The 17,691-nt window shown below is 42.6% G+C and overlaps 1 protein-coding gene across 8 annotated transcripts in view; it reads left to right on the forward strand.

Annotated features, from left to right (window-relative positions):
* LOC104997535 (chromosome unknown open reading frame, human C10orf11) overlaps nt 1-17,691 on the forward strand; it is a 926,454-nt gene that overhangs the window by 535,117 nt on the left and 373,646 nt on the right. The gene's annotated exons all lie outside the window — the stretch shown is intronic.

Raw genomic sequence — 17,691 nt, forward strand, 5'->3', positions numbered from 1 at the left:
CCTGAAGACCCTGAAATGAGACTTGGATGAAGGGCAATAAAGCAGCATAGAGGCTCATGTTAATGTTGTTTGTCTGAGGTTAGTAATTGGGTTCCACTGATGAGTTGTGTGAAGACAAAGTGAGAATCCCAGCTAGTATTGTAAATCTTACATTGTTGGAACAAGAAGCAATCCTAACAAATATTGATCCTCTCCGTGCCCAGAGGCGAGGAGGGAAGCAGTGAACTGCAAAGCACTGGCTTGTTTCAATAGCACCAATTACCTTAGTGAAACCAACGCTCTGCATGAAATCCCAGGGTGGCTGCAAACCGTGAATTAGCCATGATTAGGCTTTTTAGTTGGATCCCCCCAAAATCACACTGGCTTAGCATTCTATCTCAATTATCCTTGTGGTTCTAAAACCATATTCCACGGAAGCAGTTCCTTCCAGTTATTAAAGGCCCTGGTCAGGTATGGATGCCAGTTACGGTTATGTGACCGACCACTGCCTTATGCACAGAGAGCCAGAGTGAATGTGTCTGAGTTTGACCCTGAGAAAGATGTAGCTTTCCACGCTGGAATTCACTGAACCAGCAAGTAGGGGGCCCATATCCCACATGTAATGGACTTTGTTGTTGTTTGATTCTCCCAACCGCTATTTGTGTTATAAATCCTAAAGATCCTTAGAGAAACGATCTCCAGGGAAGAAAAGACATCTCAAGTTCTGTGTTTTGTGAGACTGGCTTCCTATTCTTCATTTTAACTGTGAAGGTCCTCTGAAGATATGTGTTCATCTTATTTGAATATCAAGCTTCCTTCCTTGGACTCTCCCCTGAGTTCTCATTGTGGAAACTTTGGGCCCATGGGAACAGATAGAGTTGATAAAATCTAGGAGGTTACGCTTCGCTTTGTTTCTTCCCAGAAGCGAGCTCTTGTTCTGGGCGTTCCTTGACCCTGCCCTCTACTCTGTTACCCTGGCTGTGAGTGTGCAGTGGTTACTGTCATTTCAAAGGCCAGATCTTGACTTTGGGCTACGTGAGACTAGGTGATATTTGGCTTATGGGCTCCTGACAACTGTGGTTCATCAGCTTTCTTCATGTTTTCCAGCCCTGTGGCCTCCCTTGGGAGAAGAGAGGGAGCCCAGAGCACCTGATCTCTAATATGACACTTGAACGTATATGTGGCAGTACTTGCCTGGAGCAGAAGAAAGGTGAGGTGAGCCCCACGGAAATCAGGCAGAGAGCCAGGGTTTGAGTAAAGAGAACCATTCACCTTCTGGACCTAAAGTCGGGTCCAGGGTACCTGTCTAGGAGTCCGTGGCACCGTAATTAATTAGGTCATTACTTCATCCAGTGTTTATCGAGGGTGTAACGTAGTGCCAAGCAGTGTTCTGGACGCATAGTTGAATAAATCAGAGTTTACACTCTAGTGGCAGGGCTGGTGGTGATGGAGTGTAAACAAATGGGGCGATTTCTGATGTAAATTGTAAAGCAGACAAAGAGCTATGGGGCTAGAAAGTGGCTCGGGTTGAGAGGGGGCTTCCTGAACTAGACTGGTCTGCTCTCCTCACGACACACCAGACCCTGGACCCGAATGTTTCCCTGTGCCATCTCCACCCAGTCTTGTCTCTGCCCAGGCTCACATTATTCTGGGCAGCCCTGAGATTCCTTGGGCTCCACATGTCTAGTTTCTGCTCCTCCCCAAGGTCTAGCTCAAAGAACATCTCCTCCAGGAAGCATTGTTTCCACCAACTGAAAATGAGTGTTTGTACTCAAAGTTCCTATGCAGCGTTCCGTCCCTCCTCCAACCTGATACTTGTACTTTTCATCTTATGTAGCTCGGGTGTTCATCTCGTCTCCAGTCCTTGCTGTGGGATCCTTAAGTGCAGGACCCCGGTGTGGTTGACATCTTGTCCCTGGTAGCACTCAGCAATGTCTTGTGCATAGTAGGTGCTCCATAAATGTTAATTAAATGAAAAACTATGGGGAAGAGCTAGGAAAATCTGTGGCATGGGGATAGGAAGTGGTAGCTTTTGAAATTGTCTCGAGTTGGTCTGATATATAGAAATGCCTCGGTGAAACACCAATTTACTGCTGCGTAGCTATTTTACCAAGCAGACTTGTTATATCTGAGTGGACTGGTGATGTCTGTTTGCTTCTCCAGGCAACAAACACATTTTGGAGGGATTGTTCACTTGAAGGTTGCAATAAAACCTTTACCATTTTGAACAACTAGCTTTGGTGTCTGCTGAGGGCAAGCAAAGGCATAGAGTGTTTCCTCTGGTAAAAATGGTTCGACTTTAAAAAAAAAAAGTTTTGCAAATATGAATAATCTCAGTAAATGCAGACCAGCCACCTTATGGATTTGGTCTGAGCCTTTCACCCCTGTGTTGGTAGCTTGAATACCTGCAGCCAGCCTGTCCAGTCTGTGGGCCAGCTCCCACCCTTCCGCACAGGGAAAGGGGAGTAAGCAAGTCCATTGCCCGTTGGCCTCCTGAGACACCTCTGAGGATTAAATAACTAATGACCGTAAAGTGCTCTGTGAAAAGAGAGTGCTCTATAAAGTGTTATTGTTGGGGCTGTTAAAAAATGGAAAACGACTTTTAATTTAGAAAGAGAACACTCAGTGTAAGGAGGGGTAGCTGTAAAGCTTTTATCGCCACTTGCTTTCCCGAGGCTTCTTAGCTAGTGGTGTTGGCACCATGGCTTGCTCTCCCAGGAGTCCTCTCAACCTGCTTGCAGAGTTTAGGAAAGATGCCCACATCTCACTGGCATGGTGCCTCCCTGGTCTCCTGCTTGTGTCACAACCTCTTGGTCAGAGCTGTGCCTTGATGGGCCTTGGGATGCTTTTCATTGACGGACTTTGCAGGCAAGGATCTTTTTTCTGAGAGCCAGCTAGATGGAATAGAGAATATTCTGGGATTGGGGCAGCTGCCAAAACCACATACCAGTTGCAAAGATGGAGGCTTATGCTTGTCAGGCCCTATGGACAATAGCCTGCCTTCCACAGACAATCCTTCTGTCCATTTCTTGAGAAACAGGACTCATCTCCTCTTCCTGTTCAATGATGGTTTTCATTTTTTATTGAATTTCACCAACTGTTCCTAGGCTTCCTCTTTGCATTCTACTTTCTCCATGTCACGTTTCTGTGGTTGGGAGGTTTAAAATACATTTGTAAACCTTCACAGTCTGTAATATTTGTTCATGTCTTAATGCATTTTCTATGTATTTTTAATCCCAGTGTTTAGGATTTCCTTGGGCAAGCCCTCGTTTTAACATGCAGTGCTGTGAAAGGGAAGGGGACTCTCTGTCTTCTTTTTTGTTGGCTTCTTTGACTCCTTTGACATGCAGGACTCCCCAGCAACCTGCAGCCCCTCTGGGAGAGGAGCCCATAAACTCAGTATTTATCATACAAATGCAGTGATGTGTCTGCATTTTTACGACCCTGCTAAGTGGTGAGTATTCATTTGTACCACCTCACCCCAGATGCCCATCCTGAGGCTGAGCTGTTTATCATGTTCTCATCTCTTTCCCAAAGCTTGAACAAGGAGCTTGGGAGCACTATAAACATGTTCCCTTTCATTAAAGGGGAAATTATTATCATGTATTTTTGTAATGACCAATAACATTTCAAATTACTCACATTTATGGCTTACAATCAAGCTTATGCTTAACCTCTACTCTTCAAGAAGCTGGTAATGATGGGCTCGTTAGTTAACCACTTACAGGAAGTTAAAGGCAGGTAGAAAGCCATGAGACCAGTAGTTAACCAAGTAGCAACTCATTTCTGAGATTATAAACATCTCACTTGGCTTACATTTAATTAATAATGAATGAAGTAAGCCCCAATGGTTTTGTGGTGACCCATGGGGGATTTGGCCTTGGATAGCTTTTCAGTGGTTCATATCATGAAGGATGCTGGTTGTTGCGCCTTGGATTTTGGTTCTGGGTCTTTGTTCCAGAAGCTGAGTATTGGGGGAGATTGGTTGCAACATAGTTGATGGCTAGCATTTGAAGCCTCCCAGAGACTCTGTAACCATGTGTCCTGACTGGTTTTCATCTTCCTCTTATTTGAAGTCCCATCATCCATGAATCTAATGTAGAACTACTGTGAATTATGTGCTTACATTCACTTTTGAGTTGACACACTCATTTGGAAGAGAGGCTCATATGAAGAAATGGTCTGGTTTGTGGTCAGCGCGTCTTGCTCTGCCAGCAGGTTGGGCACACAAGTTCAAGGGATTGTGGTTCCATGACAATTTTCCTGAACTGGGGAATGTACTCAGTGGGCTCTGAATTGGATGAGTTAGCAGAAGCACTCATTAATATGTCCAGGAAAAGAAAAAAAAAAAAAGAATGTAAGACAGAATCATCCTGAGTCCACTCTTATTTAACTTCTTTGAAGATTATCTTTTAAAAGTTCATTTTAATTATTAAATTATCTCACCAGAGCTTGTCTAGTATCACTCATTTAGGTTCCAGGAACTTTATTGATATTTTCTTATTTAATCATACCAACAACCCTATGATGAAATTATTATTTCCTGCATTTTACCGATGAGTAGACAGAAGTGTAGAGAACTTAAGTGATTTGCTCTAGGCTACACATCTAAAAGTTACAGAGCCTCACATATTTTTTCATTATAACCGCCACACTATAGTGTTACAATTTTGCTTTACATAACCATGTATTGATGAAAGAAATTGCAATAAGAAAATATAGTCTTCATATTTGATTGCATATTTGTAATTTCTTCTGCTCTTTGTTCTTTTTTATAGGACAGAAATTTCTTGTGTAGGTGCATGTATGTGTGTGTTTTTTTTTAAGCTTTCCATTTCTTTTCTTCTTTTAAATTAATTTTAATTGCAGGATAATTGTTTTGCAATATTGGTTTCTGCCATATATCAGAGTGAATCTGTCATGGTATACATATGTCCTCTCCCTCTTAAACCTCCCTTCCATCTCCCACCTCATCCCACCCCACCTCCCACTTCATCCCCCTCCTCTAGGTTATTACAGAACACTGGATTTGAGCTCTCTGTGTCATACAGTAAATTTCCACTGGCTATCTAACTTTACATATGGCAATATATATGTTTCAATGCTACTCTCTCAGTTCATCCCACACTCTCCTTTGCCTCTCTGTCTGTAGAACAGAAATTTCATCTGGTAATGTTTCTTTACAGCATGAAGAATTTCTTTGAACTTTTAAAAAACTTATTATTACTTAGGTCCCTGGCAGGAAGTTCTCTTTTTTATCTAAAGTTATCTTTATATTGCTTTCATTTTTAAAGAATATTTTCACTGAATATGGAATTTTTTATTGTTTCAACAGTTTACAGAGGTCATTCCATTGTCTCTGGCCTCCATTGCTTCTTATGGGAAGTCAGTCGTCACTTTTAACCATGGTTTTCCTGTATGTATATAATGTATCATTTTTCTCTCTCTGTTTTCAAGATTTGTCTCTCAATCTTTGATTTTCAGAAGTTTGACAGTGATGTGTGGAGGTATATTCCCCCCCTCCAAACTTCTAACCTCATAGATGTTTCTAATTTTCTTGTACAAGTCTTTTTTTAATGTTTATTTTTACTGAATTTGGGGATATTTTTGATCATTGATATTCATATTTTTTCTGCCCTATCCTTTTTTTTTTTCTCCCACTGAGAATCTAGTTACCTGTATTTTAGACCATTTAAATGGTTTCATGGGCCACAGAGTCTCTATTGTTTTGTATAATATTTTCCCCCTCTTTTTCTGATTAGATAATCTCTATTGATCTATTCAAGATTACTGACCTTTTTCCCCCCCAGTGTCCATTCTCTTGTTGAGGTCATCTAGTATTTATTTTTTTCCATTTTGAATATTTTCATTTTAGCTTCCATGGCATCACTGACTCGATGGACGTGAGTGTGGGTGAACTCCGGGAGTTGGTGACGGACAGGGAGGCCTGGCGTGCTGTGATTCATGGGGTCACAAAAAGTCGGACATGACTGAGCGACTGATCTGATCTGATCTGATCTAGTTTTTTCTTAGAAAAATTATTTGTTACAAGATTCCCTTTTAATTCATCCATTCATTCATTATATTTTCCCTTTACACCTTGGTTATGTTTATTATAGCTACTATAAAGTACTTTTGTATCAATTCCACAATCTGGGTCATCTCATCATTAATGTCTATTGACTTTATCTTGACCATGGGTCCTATTTATTTTTCCTTAAATTGTCTAGTAATTGATTATTGTATCCTGGACATTGTGGATAATACATAATATATACTGATAGACTAGTTTCTGTTATTTAAAAAAAATGTTTGTGTGTAATACATATGCATGTATCTATATTTATAGCTATATATGGTTGATTTTTTTTCTAGCAGGCAAGTAATTTAGCTAGACTAAAATTACAAATTGTGTCACCTCTATGATAAGCAGCAGCTGAGGTCTCTGTTCAGTTCTTTCAGACTTCCAGTTAATTTTCACTTAGCTTCTTGTAATCTTCCCAGTAAATATGCAGCTCAGGATCACTCAAGAATTTTTGTGTTTTTGTGGGTTTTGAAACTTCACCCTTTGTTGCTCTTTACTTTCTGGGGTCTCTCCCTTTACTTTCCACTGTTCTGTCAGTGGCAGCATCCATCCAAGCACTGTTTCAGCCAATAGGACTGTGACTTTCTGCTTGTATTTTAGCTACTCTGCCATATAGACTTTTGGTAAGAGATGATGTCCATTCATTTTCTGCCTGATTTTGATTGCTTTGCAATGCCCTCACGTAGTAGCTATAAAAAATATTTTCTCCAAAATTCATCAATATAATTTATGAGAAGGTCAGTCCAATGTAAGCTATTTCACCATTCCTGGAAGCTGAACTGCAGATCTCAGTGTTTAAGAGAATCCAGAAGTAAGAATTTTTATATGAAACCTCTTGATTATTCATTGTAGGCCACTACCTTGCTATTTTAAATATCTTGTATGAACCAAAAAATCCCAGTGATGCCTATGGGTCAAATATGGCTTATTCACCCACAATTTGCAAATTTTTAACTAGAGCTAATGTTTCTGATTCTCAGTAAAGTGTTTTCTCTCTTGGGCCAAGTTAATGTCCCTTTATCTACCTGCTAGAAGAGATGCTGTGGCACTGGGTAGAGTTTATATGGGACATCAGGGAGACATCCTTGCAGAATATGGAGATGCAGTAAAGCCAGCTGGAGAAAGGAGCACCATGGCAGGTGACTACTAGGCTGCTTTCTCCTCTTCCACTCGGCCCACTATGTGGTATTGGTACAGAGAGGACAGGCAGACTAACAGGCTGAATCCAGTTCTCTTCAAATCTTGCCCACATTTAAGATTGCCAATTCATCATTGGGCCCATGTGAGCTGTTTGATGTTCTAATCCAAAGCACTGTCACACTGGAGAACTTTTTCCTGAACTCTCTCCTGTCACAAATGTCACTGCATCCAGACAGATGTGGAGCATGTGGCTGCACCTGGGGCCTTGGGATACTTCCCTCAAAAATGGCAGATTTAGGACCAGACAAGGAATTGGTACTTGAGTCATAAATTCTGAGAAGGATAATGCCAGTTTCATTTGGCTGCTGGCATTTGATTTGTGAGTGTGCTAAAGGTCTCTGAACCTCTTAGAGGATTCTGATGAGAATAATATAGTTCAGACTGCCCATTCCCTTTTTTTGTTGAGCATTGCATACTCAACAAGTAGGCAGGTAGAAGCATTAAATATTTGGGCTTCCAAGTCTGGTCCTTTCCAATTTTATAACTTTCATAATTTTGTCTGGAAATGCTGATTTCTTTTTCCTGGGCTCTTTTCCTCTTTCTGAGGGATTCCTCCTGCCCATGGCACGCTTCTCATCCCCTTATGGTGTCACTCTCAGGACAGCATCTGATGTCAGCCACAGGGTACAGCATGGTAATATTTCAGAACTGGAAAAACTTTTTAGGACTTGTGGTTCAACACCTTCATATCACAGAGGAGAAAACAGGTGGGGAGGAGAAGGCAGGTTACCTGAAGCCGCAAAGCTGTTTGGGGCAGAGACGTGGCAAGAATTCTGTTTTTTAGGCCCTTCCTCCCCTTGTCTTGGAGAAGGAAATGGCAACCCACTCCAGTAATCTTGCCTGGAGAATCCCGTGGACAGAGAAGCCTGGTGGGCTGCTGTCCATGGGATCGCACAGAGTTGGACATGACTGAAGAGACTTAGCATGCGTGCATGCATTGGAGAAGGAAATGGCAACCCACTCCAGTGTTCTTGCCTGGAGAATCCCAGGGACAGAGGAGCCTGGTGGGCTGCCTGCCATCTGTGGGGTCGCACAGAGTCGGACACGACTGACACGACTTAGCAGCAGCAGCAGCAGCAGCCTCCCCTTGTCTATCACCTTGCCTCATCTCACTGTAGCATTTTAACTTTGACGTGAAATTAAGGCATAACATTTTTTCTTGGGTAGAAATCCTCTCTACCTGAGGTGGATGATTTGCCCCAACTTCTTCTGTCCTTAATTCTTGTGTTGTACTAATTTGAACAATATGGAAATTGCCAATATTTGACCAGTTTTGACCTACAAAATGGCAGTTTTATATGGTTCAAGCTGCTACTTAGGATTTGACATACAGCCCAGGACACCTAGGCTTTTGCTTTGGGTGAATGTTGATTTGGAGGTTGGCAGTGCTGATAGACTGAGATCATAGGTCCTAGGACTGTGTGGGCTTCTGAGCTTGTCCCCTTCCCTGTGTCAGATGGCAAGCCTTCCTCTAGGTAGTCACCCCAACAGTGATGTTCCAGGTGGGGCTGGGGGTCACAGTAAGAGGAAGCTGGTCGCCATCACCGAGTGCTGCAATGGTGCAGTAGAAGGTAAAGTGGCCCTCAATGCTTGTGAGCCTGACTCTGAGTCTTGGATTCACTCCTTTTTTAGCTGGTGACCTTGGACTTCAGTTCTTTGGTTTTTAAGTTTCTCATCTTAAAATAGGAGTGAAAAGACTTCCTTCACGGTTTGTGAAAATTAAGTGACATACTGTGCAAAAGTTCTTGGCCAGGGCTTTTCATGCACTGGGGGCTCAATAAACAAGTATTTTGAAACAAACAAACAAACAAAAAAAAACACACACACATTTGATGATACCAAGCTGCTAAGCCAGTCATGTTATCTTTAATTCTGAAGAGCTCCTTGTGCCAATTAATAGGTCTCCCCCTTTTCTGTCCATATATTTTCAACCATTTGGCTGGACATTCAGTGTTCTTCATAGATAATTGGATTCTATAGATGCAGTTTATCCTCCTAGGCACATTCTATTTTCACCAAGGGTGTGTTAGTTGCTCAGTTGTGTCTGACTCTTTGCGACCCCGTGGGCTGTAGCTTGTCAGGCTCCTCTGCTCACAGAATTCTCTAGGGAAGAATACTGGAGTGGGTTGCCGTGCCCTTCTCCAGGGGGTCTTCCTGACGTAGGGATCGAACCTGTGTCTCTGATGTCTTCTGTATTGGCGGGCAGGTTATTTATGACTAGTGACATCTTTTGGGACCCCCACTTACTGGTGAATAAAACTCCTTTGCAGACACTCACATACCTGATGTGTAAACTAGTGGAGATTATCTAGTGCTGTTTGCATAATGTTATGCATTCCAGCCCCACCTTTAGTGCTTGGTGATTGTGAGGATTAAAGATGACTTCTCTTACATCATAGGCTGCCTGTTAGAGTCTGACACCATTCTATGTCTTTTGCAGGGAAATGCTGCTTCTATCCGTAGATTATCGGGGAATTCCAGCCAGGTTCCAACTTCCCTGTGATAATGCAGTACTTTGTTTCCCTAGCAGGTTAGGAACTGATATCCCCATTATGTAGCATATCATGAAATGAATGCTATTGTTAAGTATAAGGACAGAACATATTAGTGGTATCTTTTATTACACAGTTCATTATAAAAGAACAGCTATTGCTAGAGTAGTCCCCATTTGATAGGTAGCTTGACATTGTTCTTGTGCTGTTAGCTCTGATTAAGGCTGGGATAATGCACTGTTCCTGCCTGTTACGTCCATCAGGAAACAAGGCAGACCGAGGTAAAATAGATGAGCATATGTTGGCAACAGATTAAAAAGACTGGTATAAAGTCCATTAATAATTCTCATATTTAGGATTTGCTTTCTACTGTACCTACTGAATCTGCAACATTTAATCTCTTCTCTGCAAGACCAACTAAGAGAACCTTTTTCCTCTTCTGAGTGATAGGCCTGGATTTTCTGAGACAGAGCATTTGTCTGTCAGGGCCCATGGCTGCTCTGGTGATTTACTTGCCGTCAGATGATGCTGGTGTCCGGTTGGTGATATAGCCTTGCTGGATATGGGGAAATTTGTTACCTTTAGCTTTGACAGGAAGATAATTGCTGATGGTTAACAGAACTGAGCCAAATCCATTGGTTTTTCAGTAACAAGCATAGGACTGGCTTTGAGAACCCTATTTTCCCCTGCATAAATGTCAGTTTCAAGTTTTTGTTTTTATTTTTTTGTAAAATATGTGTGTGTGTGTATCTTGATGGGAATGTACTAGCTTCTTCTTTTTTAAATGCTAGCAATATATTAGCATGAGGGTTGAGGTAATACTTGTTCACTCTACAAAGAATAGATATTACAGGAGATTTGAAAGACAGCATGGGTGGAAATGTGTGATGTGGTTTGTGTGTGTGTGTGTGTGTGTGTAGGAGGGGGTTGGGGTTTGGTGTCCTGGAACACCAGAGGCAGCCAGCCACTTGCAGAAGAGGCTTATCATCAGTGGAACATTGTTTTGTTAGGCACCTCTCCTGAGAATACGTGAATCTGGGCCTCCGTCATGTGGCTTGTCAATTTTTCTTCACACTGTGCAATCAAGTGATTGGTTCGACAATGCTTTATAATGTTTGGGCCTCAAGGGCTTCTCAGTAAAAGTCTTAAAAGAATAGGAACAAGCTTGGAGCACCCCAGGGAACAGAAATGTGCTTCACAGAGCAGTGGGCAGGTTTTGGACTTCAGAGGATGCTGGACACACACAGTTCCCCTGTAAGACAGGGGAGGGTGCAGGCCATGGGGTAGACTTTGAGAAGTCTCTGAAAGGAGTGTGGAGAATAGAATAGAGCTGGCCTCTAGTCCTTACTTTGTCATCCTCTGGCCATTATAATGCCAGGCCAGGCCCCTGAGAAGCCCTGATGGTGTTACTCTCCCTTTTGGAGACCTGGATTAGGAAGTTGAGATATTCTGCGTCAGTGACTTGGTAGGCTTTGAAGATGTCAGTATTCACCTACAGGGAAGCTTGCTTTCCGGGAACTGAGTCTTCTAACCTACAGTTGCATGCTGAGAGTGCCATTCACCTCCTTTTTCTTCTGCATTTTGGGCAGTTTCTAACCTGCCCCAAGATTTTAAGTGGGAGCAAGAAGTGTGGGCACTATCAAGTCACGTATTGGTGTTACAGCTTTTTCTTGGCAACAGTAATATTCTTCCTGAAAGCTTAGGGGACTCTAGGTCCTTCAGTTTTTCAGGAAAGGGTCTCCTGAATCATCATGGTGTGTGGAGGTGGGAACTTAGAAGAGCCTTTATCAAGATGCTGAAATTTCTGAGAGAAACCAGATGTTGCCCTCCTTGTTCAACCATGTGGCCATGTGTGTGGATGACGGTAGCCTTTGGAGGCTGGGCTTATCACTCATCCCCATTCCTCACATCTGTCGAGTCACCAAGCACTCCTTGTCCTTTGCCGATAGAATGGTCACATCCCTCCCCTTCTTTCTCTCTCTGTAGCCACTGTCCTCGTCAAATCTTCCCTTGGCTTTTGTAATGGCACCTTAGGTAGTTAATGCTGTCAGCTTTCCTTCCCTTGAACATATCCTACTCATCGATGCTATACTTACCTTTCTAAGACATTGATGGGACCATGGCACTCTGATAACAATGTGCTCTTTTTACCACTTCCTACCTGTTCAGACTGGCCCCCTCTTTTCTTCCAGACTGCACTCTGCTTGGGTGATAGGTCAATATTCTCGTCTCTTAAAATGTTTATTCCTCTCATCCCTGCCTATTAAATTCCCTTATCATTCAAAGATCCACCTTAGTGCCATCACCCCGTGAGAGTACTTCCTGTTTACCTAATTAGAATGAAGTCCTCTGTGGAAACCAGTTGCTATATTAGTACTACGAATGCTGTTCCCTGTGTACTCACTCAAGTCTCTGTTGCTTCTGGCTCATAGCCCCTCGAAGGCTACGGCCAGGTCTTTCCTCTTCTCTGCCTCTCTGCCACCTGGGACTATCCTTTGCATAGTGATCGTTCAACCACCTGTAGTGTAAGTGAATGAAGTTAGAGTTTGGTGGTAGACTCACTGAGTTGTTTATTGCTAATGACTGGCAAATGACTTAATTCTTAAGTTAGTTTTATTGAGAGCTCCCTGTACATATGTCAGTGTTTTCTCCAAAAATATGGGAAAATACATGTAGATCATGACTTCATGATTCCATGGCCAAGACCTCCAGTATCTGGTCTCTGCATTCTCTGATATTGTTGTGAATTTGACTCAGCAAGTTGGTCCGGGCAGCTGCTACTTATTGTTTGAGTCAGATTCGAAAGTCAAATTCCTACCATCCCCAGTTTCATTATGGTGAGAGGTCCTGAGAGGGATAACATTGTCCTTTCCCAAGGATCCTTACAGTTAATAAAGGAGATTAAGTGAATATTTATAAAGTACTTAGTATGTGAATCATTTAGAAAACAATACAGGACACTAAAGGTTTCAAGGAACTCAAGGTCTTCATGACCCAGATAATCACGATGGTGTGATCACTCACCTAGAGCCAGACATCCTGGAATGTGAAGTCAAGTGGGCCTTAGGAAGCATCACTATGAACAAAGCTAGTGGAGGTGATGGAATTCCAGTTGAGCTATTTCAAATCCTAAAAGTTGATGCTGTGAAAGTGCTATGTTCAATATGCCAGCACATTTGGAAAACTCAGCAGTGGCCACAGGACTGGAAAAGGTCAGATTTCATTCCAGTCCCAAAGAAAGGCAATACCAAAGAATGCTCAAACTGCTACACAATTTCACTCATCTCACATGCTAGCAAAGTAATGCTCCAAATTCTCCAAGTCAGGCTTCAACAGTATGTGAACCATGAACTTCCAGATGTTCAAGCTGGATTTAGAAAAGGCAGAGGAACCAGAGATCAAATTGCCAACATCTGTTGGATCATCGAAAAAGCAAGCAAGCTCCAAAAAAAATCTATTTCTGCTTTATTGACTATGCCAAGCCTTTGACTGTGTGGATCACAGCCAACTGTGGAAAATTCTTCAGGAGATGGGAATACCAGACCACCTGACCTGTCTCTTGAGAAACCTATATGCAGGTCAGGAAGCAACAGTTAGAACTGGACATGGAACAAGAGACTGGTTCCAAATAGGAAAAGAAGTATGTCAAGGCTGTATATTGTCACCCTGCTTATTTAACTTATATGCAGAGTACATCATGAGAAACGCTGGGCTGGAAGAAGCACAAGCTGGAATCAAGATTGCTGGGAGAAATATCAGTAACTCAGAAATGCAGATGACACCACCCTTATGGCACAAAGTGAAGAAGCATTAAAAAGCCTCTTGATGAAAGTGAAAGAGGAGAGTGAAAAAGCTGGTTTAAAACTCAACATTCAAAAAATGAAGACCATGGCATCTGGTCCCATCACTTCATGCCAAATAGATGGGGAAACAATGGAAACAGTGCCAGACTTTAAATTCTTGGGCTCCAAAGTCACTGCAGATGGTGACTGCAGCCATGAAATTAAGAGACGCTTGCTCCTTGGAAGAAAAGTTATGACCCACCTACTACTACTACTAAGTCACTTCAGTCGTGTCCAACTCTCTGCGACCCCAGAGACAGCAGCCCACCAGGCTCCCCTGTCCCTGGGATTCTCCAGGCAAGAACACTGGAGTCGGTTGCCATTTCCTTCTCCAATGCATGAAAGTGAAAAGGGAAAGTGAAGTCGCTCAGTCGTGTCCGACTCTTAGCGACCCCATGGACTGCAGCCTACCAGGCTCCTCCGTCCATGGGATTTTCCAGGCAACAGTACTGGAGTGGGGTGCCATTGCCTTCTCCAATGACCCACCTAGATGCATATTAAAAAGCAGAGACGTTATTTTACCAACTAAGGTCCATCTAGTCAAAGCTATGGTTTTTCCAGTAGGCAAATGTATGGATGTGAGAGTTGGACTATAAAGAAAGCTGAGGGCTGAAGAATGATGTTTTTAAACTGTGGTGTTGGCAAAGACTCTTGAGGGTCCCTTGGATTGCAAGGAGATCCAACCAGTCCATCCTAAAGGATACTAGTCCTGAATATTCATTGGAAGGACTGATGTTGAAGCTGAAACTCCAGTACTTTGGCCACCTGATGTGAAGAACTGACTCATTTGAAAAGACTGTGGAGTATTACTCAGCCATTAAAAAGAATACATTTGAATCAGTTCTAATGAGGTGGATGAAACTGGAGCCGATTATACAGAGTGAAGTAAGCCAGAAAGAAAAACACCAATATAGTAATACTAACGCATATATATGGAATTTAGAAAGATGGTAACGATAACCCTGTATGTGAGAGAGCAAAAGAGACACAGATGTATAGAACAGTGTTTTGGACTCTGTGGGAGAGGGAGAGGGTGGGATGATTTGGGAGAATGGCATGGAAATATGTACAATATCATATATGAAATGAGTTGCCCATCCAGGTTCGATACAGGATGCTTGGGGCTGGTGCACTGGGATGACCCGGAAGGATGATACGGGGAGGGAGGTGGGAGGGGGGTTCAGGATGGGGAACACGTGTACGCCCGTGGTGGAATCATGTTGATGTGTGGCAGAACCAATACAATATTGTAAAGTAATTAGCCTCCAATTAAAAAAAAAAAAAAAAAGACCGTGATGCTGGGAAAGATTGAAGGGAGGAGGAGAAGGGAATGACAGAGGATGAGATGGTTGGCTGGCATCATCAACTCGATGGAGATTAGTTTGAGCAAGCTTCAGGAGTTGGTGATGGACAGTGACGCCTGGCGTGCTGTGGTCCATGGGGTCACAAAGAGTTGGACACGACTGAGCGACTGAACTGAACTGAAAGGATTCAGAACTAAATGACTGTGTGTGTGTCTGTCTGTGTGTGTGTCTGTCTGTCTGTGTGTTGGGGGGTAATGACAGGAAGTTATAAGTGTGTGTGTGTCTGTCTGTGTGTTGGAGGGTAATGACAGGAAGTTATAAGGGGAGCTTAGAATTGACAGCACATGCAGGGCCAGTGCAGTCAGAGAGAGCTTCCTGGAGGAGGTGAGTCTAAGGCTCCATTGAGAGGACAGCTGTGGCAGGAGGGGGAACAACCTAGGCAACTACTCAAAGAAGGCAAACTTGGAGAAAGGAGAGATTTATATTCTTTCTCATGGTCAGGCAACCTCTAGTGATGAAGAGGCCAGAAGTCACGAGGCCTTGGGCCTCTGCCCACATTCTCCTTGACTTGAAAGCTGGTGCTTATCACCAAAGAATCCTTTTTAAATTCTTTACTGTGAGCGAGCATTAAAAAAATCATCGTTCTTGAAATCTCTCTTTAACCCCCAGATCATCTTTTTCCATTTATACTCTCTGGACAGTGAAAAACGGGAAGATTTCTGTGTGTGTGTTCTGCTGTCCATGGGCAGCCTCTCTTCCCGCATGATAAATACACATTTGAAAATATTGATTTGCTGCTACCCCTTTGAAAAGCTTAAGAAGGCTGACCTCTGCCTTGGTGCTCTCAGACTCGAATTTTTCAGTGACCAATCGACCCTGCGAAAGGCTGAGAAACGTTACCTGTGGTCCTGGATGGCCTTTCCGGGAGGCTGAGGACGCGATGGTGGCAGTTTGGCAAATGCCTAAAAGGAAGGCCTCTTAATAAAATGCAGTGTGTCCCCGGCTCAAATCTAATGACTTTTCAATAGCTCGTGGGAATAGGGGAGTCTCCATTGTAGAACCTGTGAGAGTCATCCCAAGGGAAGGGGCATTTTCCAGACTCCGAAACCCTGGGGTCTCCATGCCCAGCAGGCATGATTCTGTGTCATGCCTTAAAGTTGGCTTCTTCTCTGCCTCCTGCCCCCGCACCCCACCAATTGTGCTCATTTTATTTTCTTTCCTTGGTTTTACCACTGTGTGACCTCGTGTTGTATTTTTTCTGAATGACAATGAAAGTAATTGAAAATATTGATTGGCAGTACAGTTAAGTTGTCAACACAACCATTTAATTTGTCAGGAGGACTTGTTAAATTGTCAAAAATCATATAAAAAAACTCCTTCAGTCACTGATGATATACATTAGAGATGTTCATGAATCAAATGGGCCATTTTGGAGATAAGTGTTGAAGAAGAATTCTAAAATGGTTTTCTTCGGCTCTGTGTTCTCCCTCTTTCTCTCTCTCCTATCTTTTGCTCTGTCTCTCTGATCACATGTGACGAAGAGTATTGGAAGGATTTGGGGGAGGTTAGGTGTGAGGAAGACTTGGTGAGTTGGGGCCTCACTAAGTGTATTAGATGGTGGAAGATCATTTTATATCAGTTCTATTAGGATAATCTGAGGCAGGTACCCCAAAAACGGCTTGGAAGGTTTCTTTCCTTCCCTTATGTATAGGATGTAAAATGTGAATCTTGGGAGATTTTTTTAAAAGAAAATTGTCTTTTAGGAGTTCTGGACTCTTGGCTCTCCCAGCCCCGTGTGAGGGCGGGTGGGCCACAGCCAGCTTCCTGTTTAGATGCTTGAACCACTACTGGATGCTTCCTGCCTTTCACTGTGGTTAATTTAGGAACATAAAAGCTTATGTTCGCAAGTGGAATTGGCATTAGTTTTATTTAGATTAATATAAGACTTATGCTCTCTGCTACCCACTGAGCAGAGAGTCAAAATAAGTAACCTGAATATGAGTAAATAAGAATAACCTGGTCAAAATGAGTCAGGTTGTTCTTGATATTGTTGGTTTTTAGCTCTACTTAATAATATCATAGTGTCTTAGGTCTCAGAAGTCCAACTTGATCTGGCTGAAGATAATAAAAGATTTTACTGGAAAGCTATTTGGGTTACTCCCATAGTTCACAGGAGGGCTAGTGTGGCACACAGGTTTCTAAAACTGGCCCCCAAAGATTCTTTGCTCTCTAGTCACGAGAACTGTGAATGCGATCTCACTGCCATGATTGTGTTAGGGTATAATGCACAGTAGACTCTGAAAACAGGAGATAATCCAGGTAGGACTAATCTAAACACATGGTTCTTAAAAGTACAGAACCCTCCTTAGCTAGTGGAAAAAGAGGACCTCATCGATATTTCAAGCAAGAGAGGAATTTGATGTGCTATAGCTGGCTTGATGATGGAGGCTCACGTGAGACGATACCTGGATAGACCCTAGAAGCAGAAAGAGAGTCCCAGTAGGAAGCCAGAGACATCAGATCTATAGCTGTAAGAATCTGGGTTTTCCTGGTAAACCTGAATGAACTTAGAAGATTTTTTTTTCCCCCTTAGAGCCACTGGATAGTGATCCAGCTGACCAACACTTTATTTATTTTTTTTAAATTTAAATTTATTTATTTTAATTGGAGGCTAATTACTTTACAATATTGTATTGGTTTTGCCATACATCAACATGAATCTGCCATGGGTGTACATGTGTTCCCAATCCTGAACCCCCCTCCCACCTCCCTCCCCATACCATCCCTCT

Source organism: Bison bison, unplaced genomic scaffold (assembly GCF_000754665.1).
Source record: "Bison bison bison isolate TAMUID 2011002044 unplaced genomic scaffold, Bison_UMD1.0 scf7180017864309, whole genome shotgun sequence".
NCBI classification, from domain to species: domain Eukaryota; kingdom Metazoa; phylum Chordata; class Mammalia; order Artiodactyla; family Bovidae; genus Bison; species Bison bison.